We start from the raw sequence: 14,127 nt of genomic DNA on the forward strand, positions 1-14,127 counted from the left end.
CAGGCAAAGAGGGCCATTTGCACATGACTGGACTGAAGGAAAAGGCAGCCTATTACAACAGCAGGGTGTAGGCATCACACATAGGAGATACCCCCAAAGTGCCAGGTTCTGGTGAACAGGGGCTACATGGCAAGGTACTATATAACCTCTTCTTTATAATGCCATTACTTTTAAGTGTAGGAGATGTAACTGTCTTTCCTAACACAGAGAAACAGAAACAGAGAGTTAGACAATATGAGGAGACAGAGGAATATGTCACAAATGAAAGAACAGGACAAAATCACAGCAAGAGACTAAGTGAAATGGGATAAGTAGTATGCCTGATAGAGAATTTAAAGTAATGGTCATAAAGATACTCACTGGACTTGAGAAAAGAGTGGACGACATCAGTGAGACCCTTAGCAATGAGATAAAAAAAAGAACCAATCAGAGAGGAAGAACATAATAAATGAAATTAAAAATACACTAGATGTAATAAGTAGTAGGCTAGACAAAGCAGAAGAATGAATCAGTGACCTGGAGAACAGTAATGGAAAGTAACCAAGCTGAGCAGGTGAGAGAAAAAAATATGCAAAATGAGAATAGATTTAGGAACTCAGTGACACCATCAAATGTAATAACATTCATATTACAGGGATCCCAGAAGGAGAAGAGAAAGAAAAGGGAGCAGAAAAAAATTTTAAAAGATTTTTTTAAAAAATATATTTATTTGACAGAGAGAGAGAGGAGAAGAGAGAGGGGGAGAGCACAAGCAGGGGGAGCAGCAGAGGGAGAGGGAGAAGCAGTCTCCTCACTGAGCATGGAGCAGGACGTGGGGCTCGATCCCAGGACTCTGAGATCAAGACCTGAGCTGAAGGCAAATGCTTAACTGACTGATCCACCCAGGTGTCCCAGGAGCAGACAATTTATTTGAAGAAATAATAGCTAAAAAATTCCTGAATCTAGGGAAGGAAACAGAAATCCAGATCCAGGAGGCACAGAGATCCCCCAACAAAATCAACCCAAGGAGGTCCACACCACGACACATAGTAATTAAGATGGCAAAAAAATAGTGATAAAGAGAGAATTTCAAAAGCAGCAAGAGAAAAAAAGCAGTTACATATAAGGGAACCCATTAAGGCTATCAGACGATTTTTCTGCAGAAACTTTGCCAGACAGAAGGGAGTGGAATGATATATTCAAGTGCTAAAAGGAAAAAAAAACAAAAAAACAACAGCATCTTTTTGTGTCTTCCTCAATTTCTTTCATAAGTGTTCTGTAATTTCTACCTTTACCTCTTTTGTTAGGTTTATTCCTAGGTATCCTATGGTTTTTTGTGCTATTGTAAATGGAATCAATTCCTTAATTTCTCTTTCTTCAGTCACATTGTTAGTGTATAGAAATGCAACTAATTTCTGTGCATTGATTTTGTCTCCTGCCACATTGCTGAATTGCTGTATGAATTCTAGTAATTTGGGGGTGGAGTCTTTCAGGTTTTCCACATAAAGTATCATGTCATCTGCAAAGAGAGAGAATTTGACTTCTTCTTTGCCAATTTGAATGCCTTTTATTTCTTTTTGTTGTCTGATTGCTGAAGCTAGGACTTCTAATACTATGTTGACTAATAGTGGTGAGAGTGGGCATCCCTGTCGTGTTCCTGACCTTAAGGGAAAAGCTCTCAGTTTTTCCCCATTGAGAATGATATTTGCTGTAGGTTTTTCATAGATTGCTTTTATGATATTGAGGTATGTTTCCTCTATCCCTATAGTTTTAATCAAGAAAGATGCTGTATTTTGTCAAATGCTTTTTCTGCATCAATTGAGATGATCATATGGTTCTTTTCTCTTCTTTTGTTAATGTGATCTATCGTGTTGATTGATTTGTGAATGTTGAACCACCTTGCATCCCAGGAATAAATCCCACTTAGTTGTGGTGAAGAATCCTTTTAATGTACTGTTGCATCCTATTGGCTAGGATCTTATTGAGTATTTTGGCATCCATGTTCATCAGGGATATTGGTTTGTAATTCTCCTTTTTGGTGGGGTCTTTGTCTGGTTTTGGGATCAGGGTAATGATGGTATCATAGAACGAGTTTGGAAGTTTTCCTTCCAGTTCTATTTTCTGTGAATGTTCCTCAAGACATTAAAAATAGAGCTACCCTACGACCCAGCAATTACACTACTAGGTATTTACCCCAAAGATACAGATGTAGTGAAAAGAAGGGGCACATGCACCCCAATGTTCATAGCAAAAATGTCCACAATAGCCAAATTGTGGAAGGAGCTGAGATGTTCTTCAACAGATGAATGGATAAAGAAGATGTGGTTCATATATACAATAGAATATTACTCAGCCATCAGAAAGGATGAATACCTACCATTTGCATCAACATGGATGGAACTGGAGGGGATTATGCTAAGTGAAACAAGTCAAGCAGAGAAAGACAATTATCATATGGTTTCATTCATATGTGGAATATAAAGTATAGTGCAGAGGATCATAGGGGAAGGGAGGGAAAACTGAATGGGAAGAAATCAGAGAGGGAGACAAACCATGAGAGACTCTGGACTCTGGGAAACAAACTGAGGTTACAGAAGGGAGGGGGGTGGGGGATGGGTTAACTGGGTAATGGGTATTAAGGAAAGCACATGTTGTAATGAATACTGGGTGTTATATGCAACAAATGAATTGTTGAACACTACATCAAAAACTAGTGATGTACTATATGTTGGCTAATTGAACATAATAATAATAAAAAAAATCTGCAGCCAAGAATACTCTATCCATCAAGGCTATCATTCAGAATAGAAGGAGAGATAAACAGTTCCCAAACAAAAGTTAAAGGAATTCATAACCACTAAACTCTACGAGAAATGTTAAAGGGAACTCTTTGAGTAAAAAGGAAAGACCATACTCAATAGTAAGGAAAGTAGGAAGCACAAAAGCAGTAAAAATAAATATATCTGTAAAAATTAATCAAGGGACTCACAATACAAAAGAGTGTGATGTAAGATGCCATATACCTAAAATGTGGGGAGGATAGGAGTAAAGGATGGGTTCAAACTTAAGTGACCATCAACTTAATATAAAGTGCTATATACAGAAGATGTTATATATAAACCAAATGGTAATCACAAATCAAAACCAGTAAAAGATGCAAAAAATAAAGAGAAAGGAATCCAAGTATATCACTAAAGAAAGTCAACAAACCATGAGAGAAGAGAGCAAGAGAAGAAAGGAATGGAGAAAAACTACAAAACAACCATAAAACAAGTAACAAAATGGCAATAAATACACACCTATCAATAATTACTTTTGGGGTACCTGGCTGGCTCAGTCAGTAGAGCATGTGACTCTTGATCTCAGAGTCATGCCTTTAAGCCCCACTTTGGGTGTAGAAATTAATTAAACAAAACAAAACAAAACAAAACCCCAGGGAACTGGGAGGGAAGGTCCTTTTCTTAAAAAAAGAAAAAATTACTTTGAATGTAAATGGACTAAACACTCCAATCAAAACACACAGGATGACAGAGTAGATAGAAAAACAAGACCCATATATGTGCTGCCTACAGGAGACTCACTTCAGGCCTACAGACACATGCAGATTGAAAGTGAGGGGTTGGAGAAACATTTTTCATGCAAATGGACATCAAAGGAAAGCCAGAGTAGCAATACTTATACTGAAAAAAAAAATAGACTTCAAAACTAAGACTGTAACAAGAGACAGAGAAGGACACTATATAATAATAAAGGGGACAATCCAATAAGAAGATATAACAATTGTAAATATTTATGCACCCAACATGGGTACCCAAATTAGCAAACATAAAGGAAGTATTTGATAGTAATACAATAATGTAGGGGAACTTAACACTCCACTTACTTCAATGGACAGATCATCCAAAAGGAGAATCAACAATGAAACAGTGGCTTTGAATGATTCAATGGACCAGATGGACCGAGCAGATATATTTAGAACATTCCATCTTAAAACAACAGAATACACATTCTTTTCAAGTGCACATGGAACATTCTCCAGAATAGATCACATGTTAGGTCACAAAACAAGTTGCAACAAATTCAAAAAGATTGAAGTTATACTATGCATCTTTTCCAACTACAACACTGAAACTAGAAATTAACTATAAGAAAAAATTGGGAACGACCACAAATACATGAAGGTTAAATAACATGCTACTAAACAATGAATGGGTCAACTAAGATCAAAGAGGAAATCAAACACATGGAGACAAATGAAAATGAAAACACAGTGGTCCAAAATCTTTGGGATGTAGCAAAAGCTGTTCTAAGAGGGAAGTTTATAGTGATACAGGCCTACCTCAAGAAGCAAGAAAAATCTCAAATAAACAACCTAACCTTACACCTAAAGAAGCTAAAAAAACAAGAACAAACGAAATCCAAAACCTGTAGAAGGAGGGAACTAATAAACATTAGAACAGAAATAAAGGAATTAAAACTTAAAAACGAGAGAATAGAACAAAGAAAGCAGGAATTGTTTCTTTTAAAGATCAACAAAACTAATAAACTTTAGCCAGACTCATCAAAAAGAAAAAAAAAGATTCAAACACACTTAGAAGTGAAGGAAGAGAAATAACAACCAATACCACAGAAATACAAAGAACTATAAGAGAATGATATGAAAAAATTATATGCCAACAAATTGGACAACTAGAAGAAATTGATAAATTCCTAGAAATATATAACCTCACAAAACTAAATCAGGAAGAAATAAAAAATTTGAATAGACCGATTACCAGCAATGAAATTGAATAAAAAAAAACTCCAAACAAACAAAAGTCCAGGGCCAGATGGTTTCATAAGTGAAATCTAGCAAATATTTAAAGAAGAGTTAATACCTATTCTCAAACTATTCCAAAAAAAAAAAAAGAAGAGGAAGAAAAGCTTCCAAATTCATTCTATGAGGCCAGCATTACCCTGATACCAAAACCAGATAAGAATACCACAAAAAAGAGAACTACAGGCCAATATCCCTGATGAACATAGATGCAAAAATCCTTAACAAAATATTAGAAAACAGAATCCAAAAATATATCAAAAAAATCATTCACCACAATTAAGTGGGATTTATTCCTGGGATGTAAGAGTGGTTTAATAATTGCAAATCAATCGACATGATACATCACATCAATAAAAGAAAGGATAAAAATCATACAATCATTCAATAGATGCAGAAAAACATTTGACAAAGTACCACATCCATTCATGATAAAAACCTTCAACAAGGTAGTTTAGAGGAAACATACCTCAACATAGTAAAGACCATACATGAAAAACCCATAACTAACATCACACTCAATGGTGAAAAGCAGAGCTTTTCCTCTAAGATCAGGAGCAAGACAAGGATGTCCACTCTCACCACTGGTATTCATATATTATTGGAAGTCCCAGCTACAGCAACCAGACAAGAAAAAGAAATAAAGGACATCCAAATTGGTAAGGAAGAAGTAAAACTGTCACTATGTGCAGATGACATGATACACTATATAGAAAACCCTAAAGACTCCATCAAAAAACTGCTAGAACTGATAAATGAATTCAGTAAAGTTGCAGACACAAAATGAAATACAGAAATCCATTGCATTTCTATACATTAATAATGAAGTAGCACAAAGAGAAATTAAGAAAACAATCCCATTTACAATTGCACCAAAAATAATAAAATACCTAGGAATGAACCTAAGCTTGGCCAAAAAATAGAAAACATTGAAAGAAATTGAAGTTGACACAAACAAATGGAAAGATATTCCATGCTCATGGACTGGAAGAATAAATATCATTAAAATGTTCATACCTCCCAAGAAATCTACAGATTTAATGCAATCCTTATCAAAATACCAACAGCATTTTTCACAGAATTAGAGCAAATAATCCTAAAATTTGAATGGAACCACAAAAAACCCTAACTAGACAAAGAAATCTCAAAAAAGAACAAAACTGGAGGTATCACAATTCCAGATTTTAAAATATACTACAGAGGCACCTGAGTGGCTCAGTCGTTAGGTGTCTGCCTTCAGCTCAGGTCGTGATCCCAGAGTCTTCGGATCGAGCCCTGCATCAGGCTCCCTGCTCAGCAGGAAGGCTGCTTCTCCCTCTCCCACTTCCCCTGCTTGTGTTCCTTCTCTTGCTGTGTCTCTCTCTGTCAAAAAATAAATAAAATCTTTAAAAAAAGATACACTACAAAGCTGAAGTATTCAAAACAGCATGGTACTGGCACAAAAATAGACACATAGCCAACGAAACAGAATAGAAAGCCCCAAAATAAACCCATGGTTATATGGTCAATTAATCTTTGACAAAGGAGACAAGAATATGCAATGGGAAAAAGATCATCTCTTCAACAAATGGTGTTGGGAAAACTGGACAGTTACACATAAAAGAATGAAGCTGGACCACTTTTTCACATCATACACAATAGTAAGCTCATAATGGACTGCAGACCTAAATATGAGACCAGACACCATAAAAATCCTAGAAGAGAGCACAGGCAGTAATTTTTCTGACATCAACTATAGCAATATTTTTTAGGTATGTCTCCTGAGGCAAGAGAAACAAAACAAAAAATAAACTATTGGGACTACATCAGAATAAAAAGATTCTGTACAGCAAAGGAAACAATCAACAAAACTAAAAGGGAACCTACTGAATGAGAGAAGAAATTTACAAATGACATAACTGATAAAGGATTAGTATCCAAAATATATAAAGAACTTATACAACTCAACACACAAAACCCCAAATAATCCAATTTAAAAATGGGCAGAAGAAATAAACAGACATTTCTCCAAAAGAGACATCCAGATGCCCAGCAGACACATGAAAAGATGCTCATCACTCATCATCAGGGAAATGCAAATCAAAACCACAATGACATATCACCTCACATCTGTCATAATGGCAAAAATCAAAAACACAAGAAACAAGTGTTAGTGAGGATGTGGAGAAAAAGGAACCCTCATGCACTGTTGGTGAGAATGTAAACTGCAGCCACTGGGGAAGACAGTATGGAGGTTCCTCAAAAAATTAAAAATAGAATTACTATATGATTCAGTAATTCCTACTATTGAGTATTTACCCAAAGAATACAAAAACACAAATTCAAAAGGATATGAACCCTTATGTTTATGGCAGCATTATTTACAGTAACCAAACTATGGAAGCAGTCCAAGTGTCCATGGATTGATGAATGGATAAAGAAGATGTGGGATATATATATATATAGATATATAGATAGATATATATATATAGGAATTATTCAGCCACAAAAAATAATGAAATCTTGCCATTTGCAGCAACATGGATAGAGCTAGAGAGTTAAATGAAATAAATCAGTCAGAGAAAGACAAATACCACATGATTTCACTCATATGTGGAATTTAAGAAACAAAACAAACAAGAAAAGAAAAAAAAGAGAGAGAGAGAGAAACAAATTAAGGAACAGACTCTTAACTATAGAGAGCAAACCGATGGTTACCAGAGGGGAGGTGGGTGGAAGGAAGGGTGAAATAGGTGAGGGGGATTAAGAGTACACTTATCATGATGAGCACTGAGTTATGTATAGAATTGTTGAATCACTATATTGTACACCTGGAACTAATATAACACTGTATGTTAACTATACTGGAATTAAAAGAAAAAAATAAAATTAAAAAAATAGAAAATAAAAAAAGATATATTTGCAAAGAGAGAGAGAGAGAGAGAGAGAGAGAGAAAGAGAGAAGCCAGGATACAGATCATTTGCAATTTATGGAGAAAATAAAAATATAGAACCCCTAAGCTCTTCCCCCAGCCCTGAAATTATAGTTCTTCAGACACACTGCCATCATAGGGAAGCATGGAGGTAGACTGGGCAAATTTAAAGCATGCTAAATAATTAAATAACATAGTCAAGCTAAAGAACAAACAAAAAAGAAGATGTCATTTCAGTGAGGGACGTAAGTCATACATACATTTTAACAGGAATATCATTTTTTTTTAAAAGATTTTATTTGTTTATTTGACAGAGAGAGACACAGTGAGAGAGGGAACATGAGCAGAGGGGGTGGGAGAGGGAGAAGCAGGATTCCTGCGGAGCAGGGAGCACGATGCGGGGCTTGATCCCAGGACCCTGGGACCATGACCTGAGCCTAAGGCAGACGCTTAACGACTGAGCCACCCAGGCGCCCCAACAGGAATATCTTTTTAATGCTAACAATATATAGCCATATTTGGTCACTTCATTTATTCATCCACCACTTCAACAAATATTTAATGAGTACCAATTTAAGTGTCCAGCACTGTTCTAGATGCTAAGGATATAACAGTGAATAAAAAAGGGGCCTATATTACGGAGGTGTATATATATATGGAAGGTGTATATATATATATATACACACCCATATACACACACCCATATGCATATATATGTATATGCACATATACACATATATTATAGACATTTTATATACACATTATATATATATATATAACATATTTTATCAGGTGGTAACAAATGCTATGGGAAAAATATAAAGTAGCTTAGGGGTAAAAAGGGAGACAGGGTGAAATAGGTATGATTTGAGGTTAGATGATCAGCAAGGGCCTTTTTAATAATGTGGTATTTGAGCAAAGACCTGTGGATTTATGGGAAAATCAAGTATGTATTATGTTCTAACTTCTGTGTAGGATCAGAGTACCCAAGGAAGAACCCACAGTCTGTGGGGAAGTAGACATTTAAACTGAAAATTCCAACGTAATTAGATAAGTGTTATAATCAGGCCATACATAATTAAGTGCCAGATATTCACAGCTAGTACTCAATAAATATTTGCTGAATGAATGAATGAATGAATGAATGTTAGAAACAGTGAATAAAATAGGAGTGCAGAGGAAGGAAGGAAATACTTTTGAGTAGGATAGTAGAACCTGAGTTCTGCCCACCCTGGGAGTTCCATGAGTCCCTTTTATAGGCAGCTGTGAGGTGATGGGAGAAAGTGAAGATAGGTCAAGCAAGTGGGGCTCTGAGCCCTCTACCTGCATTTCAACAAGACATTTTATCTGCTTTACCTATTGGGTGCCCATGGAAGATTATGTCTGAGCAAAGAGAACTGCAACTTGTAAAGTACATACTTTGTCAGAGCATTGAAAGAGGATAGAGTTTGAATGAGAAATCAGGTGCTGGGGGAGATAACAGCATTCTGATGTTGCAATGCAAGGCGGGGGCCATTCACATGACTTACCATTTAACCAAAGCAGAACCTAAAAAGAGCAAGGTTTTAGGAAGGGTAATAGCAGAAAAGAGTTAAACTGCACCTTGTTTACCTGTCTAAAACCTCACAAACCCAACAAGTCCTGACCACAATTTAGGGTTAGAAGAGCCTAGGTGAACTTAAGGTTAACTTGCTTTTCTGCCATAAGCCATTAAGACTTCTATTAGGGTTGCAGGGAATGTAAATTATTGAAGGCCTGTAAACACTCCTTCCATAACTTTCCATTTTATTTTATTTTTTATAGTTAACTGATCTTTTAAATTAAATTAAACTTTTTTATTTGGAAATTTAATTCTTTTTATTGCAAATTTCTGGTAAAGGGAAGAACATGGAAACTGATCATCATTTAAACTTAGGTTATAAGAGAACTCTGTAGCTCAGTGGCTTACAACCTCAGCAGTCTTTGAATCACCTGGGGGCCTTTGATACCTACTGATGCCTGTGTCCCACCTCCCAGAGGTTCTGGCTTAACTGGTCTAGGGGGCAGCCCTGGCATCAGTAGCTTTTTGACCTCCCCAAGTGATTCCAACATGTTGATACACTGTATCCTATAAAAGTTTTATGGACAAAATAGAAGGCATGATAATACATTCAAATTATGATGTAAAAATGGGATTCTATGTCATTTTTAAAAAAATATTTTATTTATTTATTTGAGAGAGAGAGAGAGAGAGCATGCATGAGCAGGGGGAGGGGCAGAAGGAGAGGGAGAAGCAGATTCCCTGCTGAGCAGGAAGCCCCATGTGGGACTTGATCCCAGGACCCTGAGATCATGACCTGAGCTGAAGGCAGATGCTTAACCAGCTGAGCCACCCAGGCACCCCAGGATCCTATGTCATTTTTAAATGCTCTGAACATTTAATCACTGTTAAGACATTAATCATTCAGTATTATTAATGGTATCGAAATTCATACTTTTGTATGGACAGAGAATCTAATTTAATTTAATTTTAATTCCACTGTAGTTAACATACAGTGCTGTATTAGTTTCAGGTATACAATATAGTGATCCAATAATTCCATACATTACTCAGTGCTCATCAAAACATGTGTACTCCTAATCTCCTTCAACATTTCACCCATCTTCCCACCTACCTCCCCTCTGGTAACCATCTGTTTGTTCTTTATAGTTAAGAGTCTGTTCCTTAGTTTGTCTCTCTCTTTTTTCCCCTTTGCTCATTTGTTTTGTTTCTTGGATTCCACATATGAGGAGAATCATATAGTATTTGTCTTTCTCTGATTGGTTCATTTTGCTTAGCATGATATTCTCTAGGTCAATTCATATTGTTGCAAATGGCAAGATTTCATTCCTTTTTTATGGTTGAATAATATTCCATTGTGTATATGCATACCACATCTTTATCCATTCATCAATCGATGGACACTTGGGCTGCTTCCATAGTTTGTCTACAGTAAATAATGCTGCAATAAATATAAGGGTGCATATATCCTTTTGAATTTGTGTTTTTGTATTCTTTGGGTAAATACCCAATAGTAGGAATTACTGGATCATATGGTAACTCTATTTTTAATTTTTTGAGGAACCTACATAGAGGGTTCCTTTTTCTCCACATCCTCACCAACACCTGTTGTTTCCTGGGTTTTTTATTTTAGCCAAGAATAGACACATAGATCAATGGAACAGAATAGAAAGCCCAGAAATAAACCCATGATTATGTGGTCAATTAATCTTGAACAAAGGAGGCAAGAATATTCAATGAGAAAATGACAGTCTCTTCAATAAATGGTGTTGGGAAATGGGAAAAGTAGACAGCTACATGCAAAAGAATGAAACTGGACCACTTTCTTACACCATACACAAAATAAATTCAAAATGGATTAAGGACCTACATGTGAGACCTGAAACCATAAAAATTTTAGAAGAGAGCACAGGCGGTAATTTCTCTGACATTGATTGTAGCAACATCTTTTTAGACAGAACTTTTCATGTTAAAGGAAAATAGCTTGTTTTACAAAATAGGAAAAAGGGGCCAAAAGGGAAGCTGATTGTGGACAATGTTAGTATATGAATTCTGAGAAACCTGGAATGAACCCATTATCCAAGCAATCACAGTTTACACTTACATATTCCTTTAGTTTTATTTTATCAGTGCATTTTTAGATTCTGTAGTGTCTGTAAGAGAGAGATGCCACAAAACTCTTAACAGGTAGTCATTAACAAATCTTGAGTCACTTGTGCTCATGTGATTGGTCTGCTTTTCAGATATATCAGTATCCAACCATATTTGGATCAAATCCTTTGGCTAAATGTGGACTTCTGGAAGTCAGAACAGAGTATCTTTTGCCTGCCTATCTTCCCATTTAATAAAAAAAAATAGGCAGGATGAACATTAACCAACACTAATCAGTGCCCTCATGTTTCCTGAGAGCACAAAGCCATGTAGCAGGAGGGAAATCTATTATGTGACTATGAACAGAATGGTGTCTATTACCCAGGATAGAACTCTGAGATATGTATGCTCCCTTAGTTAGGATGAATACTGTTTAGTGATCGATTCAAATCCTTTACAGACACAAAATTTTTCTCCTATAAAGAGAACACAACCACATACAAATTACAGCTTGTGTTGACTTAGCATTATACTACCCAAGACTAATGAATATGTGGCAAACAAACAAACAAATAAACAAACAAACAAAAAACCCAAAACAAACTTTTGCTATCAATGAAACATGTACCTTCACTTTCCCTGTGAGTTCTGGTCATTCTTACCTGAGTTGGGTGGTAGGATCTTGCATGACATATATTGCTGGGATGGACATTCATTCCTAGACTATTCAAACCCTGTTTTCTCTTGGTCTGCAAAAAATGAGAGTTGATAATAGAATTCTAGGTAGCCATGGAAATGGTAATTCAAAGAAGTACACTATGAAATATACTAGCTCCATGGACACTGCTTGTCAAAGATTAGGTTTACATACTGCAGCAGTGTGTTGCAGTGGCCTTGAAATACTGTGGAGAAAAGTCACAGAGAAAGTCAAAGGTGGGCAGGTACATCTAACCTACCTGGGGTGTTTTTCCATATGGATTTTAGTTTTAGGATAAATTGAGGAAGCAACTCTGGCTAGAAGCAATTTCAGATGGAGGAATATTTACTCACAAAGAGAGCTTCAGATGCATGATGATTAGATTAATCTGACTGAAGTCATTTGTTTTACAGAGAAGGAAATTGAGGTGCAGAAAGATTAAGTGGCTTACACAAGATCACATAGTCTCATAGAGACCAGGGAAGAAGTAGAAATCAATGTGTCTCCATGACCAATGTTTCTGTATGCTTTACTATAGTGCTCATTTGAAATCCTTTGTAGCTTTACTGAGGAATCCCCAAATAGATGTATGTAAAAATACTATTTATTTTATTTGTAGGCCATGATGTAATACATTTTACTTGATAAACAAGACTAGTGATCATTCTTCCAGGACCACTTTGAAAACCTGAGATGGTCTCTTTGTAACTTAGATCTATTTCTATGTTTGAGTCTTATGTTTTAGAAACACATAGAAAAATAAAAATGCTTATTTGCAAGGGATATGTCCAGAAACATCTATGATATAGAGAATTCCTTATCTTAACCAGAAAAACTTCCAAGTGAGAATCTAGCATAGTCATGCAGCTGTGTCTTTATCATCTAATGTCTTTGCTCACCCAGTACAGCACTCCAGAGAACTTTATCACCAACTTGCTATGTGATCTTGCCTAAGTCAGAAGATATCTTTATGCTTTATTTCTTCCCATATATAAAATTGGACACCACGTAGAGTAACAGAATGGAGAAGTTAATATAGTTTTTGAGAATGACAGAAACTAATCTATGCGTTTGTGACTACAGTCTTCATAATTTAGGATATAAACTACCTAATCCAACCATATTTAAGACTACCTTAAAAAACTAGAGTAGCTCTCCCAGCTCAATCCTTGAATGCTCCATCCATAGGTACATTCCACGTATAGTTCCAATTCCTTTCCTTTTTTCTTCTCTTGCTCACAGATTGTTACATCCTTGTTAAGGCAATGCATTGCAAAGGAATGGTCATTCAGGAAGCTTTGTTTCAATAGACCCAGTAATAGGCAGCCAAGTGTCCCTCATCTCTTCCTTTACCTCCTAGAGTTCCTCTTATTTTAGGGAGACTAGCTGAATGCTGCCCTACAGGGTAAAGCAGAAAGAGCACCAGTGCCACCACCTGGATGCAGGGAGAATGAGGCACCACATAGAAAAGAGAAGTCACTGCATGTCCAAGGGTGAGCAAGCTATCTTGCTTGATTCTTTGCCCTTTTCATTTTCTTGTTGCAATATCGTTTTCTATTTTTCTTCACTTCTTTGCACCATTTCTACACATATTTGTTAATGCTTTCTCAGTTTCACCACCACACTGATTTAGGAAAAGGTCCAGGGAATGGTAAGGGCCCTATCTTAAATTGGGAGATGAGGGAAATCAGAATAAGACTACTTTCCCTTTGGAGAACTCATCCAACAGCCTTCTTGCCTGGATGCAGGTTTATGTGTTCTCCTGAATATAGAGGAAATGTGTCCTTGTGAAGATCTTCATGCTACCTGAGGTTTAGTTAAGCTCTACCAAATCATTAGCTCTGAAATCAGAAGGATAGGGTCAGAAATTTTCTTATTCTGTGGAGAAAGAAAGACAATCTAAAGTTCAGTTCCTGTCTGCCTTGTGACATGTGAGTTATGTAATGATACTGTGTTCTATTCTATGTGATATGGTTCTATGGACTACTCTAACCAGGGATGCAGGGTAATTGACTACAAATGTTCCTTAGAGTAAGAAATAGGCAGAGAGACAAAAACCTTCCCAAGTGGACCTTCTTGACTTCCTTAGAGA

Source organism: Halichoerus grypus, chromosome 2 (assembly GCF_964656455.1).
Source record: "Halichoerus grypus chromosome 2, mHalGry1.hap1.1, whole genome shotgun sequence".
NCBI lineage: Eukaryota > Metazoa > Chordata > Mammalia > Carnivora > Phocidae > Halichoerus > Halichoerus grypus.